This window comes from Hipposideros armiger, unplaced genomic scaffold (genome assembly GCF_001890085.2).
Source record: "Hipposideros armiger isolate ML-2016 unplaced genomic scaffold, ASM189008v1 scaffold_2393, whole genome shotgun sequence".
NCBI lineage: Eukaryota > Metazoa > Chordata > Mammalia > Chiroptera > Hipposideridae > Hipposideros > Hipposideros armiger.
Window position 1 is genome coordinate 7,339 of NW_017733728.1, and position 2,842 is coordinate 10,180.

General features: G+C 32.0%; 1 long non-coding RNA gene across 1 annotated transcript; it reads left to right on the plus strand.

Annotated features, from left to right (window-relative positions):
* The first annotated feature begins 6 nt into the window (after positions 1-6).
* On the plus strand, positions 7-2,061 carry LOC109378658 (uncharacterized). Its single transcript, XR_002123034.1, has 2 exons — positions 7-776; positions 1,382-2,061. It is a non-coding gene; the product is annotated as an uncharacterized LOC109378658 (long non-coding RNA).
* Positions 2,062-2,842: the final 781 nt, after the last annotated feature.

Here is a 2,842-nt window from a genome sequence, read left to right on the forward strand (position 1 = left end):
ATTTTCTAAACATCTTCAGTTGAGTTCAGCTACTTCTACACAAAAGGATCAGACCACTTACCAAAGCGAAGTAAAAATTATTTTTTGTTTTATTTGCACTGGAGCATTTCATAATTCATAATTGAATTGTTAGTAAGATCAATTGATTGACCACTTTTGGAATACTAACTGATAATCATGTGATATTTTATTAGAGCCTGCATTGTGCTATGTTTCATGTAGATAATTTTTTAAAATAACAGCTTTAATGAGATATAATTCACATACCGTACAACTCATTCATACAATTTAGTTCTTTCTAGTATATTCTTGGTGTTGTACACACATCATCACCATCAATTTTAGAATATTTTCATCACTCCAGAAAGAAACCCTGGACCTATTAGAAGCCATACCCTAATTCACTGACTCTAGGCAACCACTAATCTAGTCTCTACATTTAGATCATATTTTTAAGAGAATTATTTTCCAAATTATAATTTAGAGTACATTCGGAAGTTTTCTACTTATTAGTGTGTGACTATTCTAAAGATAATGCTTTTCTCACATAGTATAGATCAATTTTTCAGGTTAACCCCTTTTATATTTTTCAGGATTTTAATACTAGAAGAGATTAATTCCTAATTAGCATCTTATTGTCATTTTAAGGATGAGACAAAAGCTTCTCTTTGTTCAATTTTAGGAACTACTTTTGGACTTGAATTCATCCCTGAGGCATAGAAGACTAGGAACTTAGTATACCAAACCTAAAGAATAAGCAAAAATATTATAAATATGTAAGAATTTGTTTTATTAACTAACATAATTTTCTAAGCGTCAGTAAAATAATGAAATCATGTATGTTATTTTGAATATGTAAGTACAGATGGTTTTGGACTTAATGGTTGACTTATGGTTTTTGGACTTTATGATGGTGCAAAAGCAATACATATTCAGGAGGAACCACCTAGGCTAAGCTGTGACATCTGGTAGGTTAGGTGTATTAAATGCATTTCGACCTAACAATATTAACTTATGGGCTTATCATGATGTAACCCCATTATGAGTCGAGGAGCATTGTAAGTATAGGTGTTGCTCTGATTATGCTTTTGTTAATTTTTGTGCTAGTACAATTTTTACAACTTGGGAAGTATTTTATAATAGACTTCTTGGCTCAAATCCACATTTTCATTTTCTGAATTCAAAGCTACATTAATAGCCTCTTAGGGTTTTGAGCGAACAAATAAAAGGTATTTCTACTTATGGAAATGTTTAGACATATATATGTGTGTGTTTTCACATCTTCAGTATGATTTTTGAGGAATTGTTTTGAGCAGACAATGCCAGTTTAGATCTATAAGGTTTAATATACTTAACTTACATTCATTTCTTCACTTTTCAGATTCTCTGCAATGATTGCAATGGAAGATCTACAGTCCAGTTCCATATATTAGGCTTGAAATGTAATATTTGTGAATCCTACAATACTGCTCAAACTGGAGGTTGTAGAATTTCACTAGATCAGCAATGACCAGCCTAAACTGCACTGGAAAACAGCATTTTCTGATAGAAAAGACTATCTTTAGTATCCTGTTGTCATAATGTGTGAGAATCTATGCATTAGAGTTGATGTGTTTTGTATTAATGTCACAACATAAAATCAGTACAAGTACTTAAGGATTCAAGGTCTCTTTATAGAATTTTCATAGCTCTATATTTAATGAAAGCCATTTTGCTTGTGTTTTGATTGGAAATTCTTTTAGTGTTTATTTGGAAGCCAATTATTTGGAAGCCAATGATGTTTGCCACTGAAATTCACATCCATAGAAGTATGTTATACTTTCATGGAACTTTGCTTTAAATGGCACCATGCACGCAGAGTTCATTTCTAGTTCCTAATAGAGCTGTACTTAATTCTCAGTATTCTTGACTTTTTAAAGGCTGTACTATAATAAGGATATGTCCTATCTTACTGTTAAAATCCAATTACATATGCTTTAGAATTTTCTAAGACAGTCCTTTGGATCCTGTAAATGCGAATTTTGACATAACAACTGCTAATAAAATTATATTGAAACAGTGTTTTATAGGAAGTTTTTTCCAGGGTTATCTGTTTTGGACTCAATTAGGGCGGCAGTGTCATAATGTAAAAGAAATCCTCTTTTCTTTCTTATGAGGTATTTTTCCATAAGTGTAGTTGGAAAAAATGTAAAAGAATAGAACTCTTCCATACCTTAAGAAAACCATCAACGTTGAAAATAATTTTGTTTTGGTTGCCCAAACTTATTTCTTTGAAGAATAATTCATTTATTTAGTCAGTGAGTATGTAGTGAGCCACTACTTTGTACTGGGTATGGTTCAAATGCTGTACAGACAACAGAGAACAATGTGGACAATAGTCCCTGCCCTTACGGTGGTACCTTCGAGTGTTCCTCATACTTAACTAGCTTTTTACTTGTTTTTCTTCATGCATGCAGGGGTTGTCTTTGATGTAAGTTGGTGGGTTCTTTCTCTTATAAATGCTTGTAAGTAGGCATGGATGAGTAGAAGGGGCACAGAACATTCCTGGCAAGATCTCTGATTTTATAGTACTTTTTTTGACTCATGTAATGGAATTAAATATAACTCTTAATTCAGGAACAAAGTATACAACAGTGCTTAATGATCCAAACTTTAATATCCCAGTATCCAACTTACCCTGTTTATAAAAAGGTTAGGAAGTAAAATGTGTACGTATCAATCAACAGATGTTTATTAAATACCCATTACATCTCTAGCTTTGAGCTAGTTGAATCTTTTGTGAATAAGGAAGCTAGTTTTATAACTAGAAAGCCAAAACATTCCTGGTACTTTTATTCTTTTG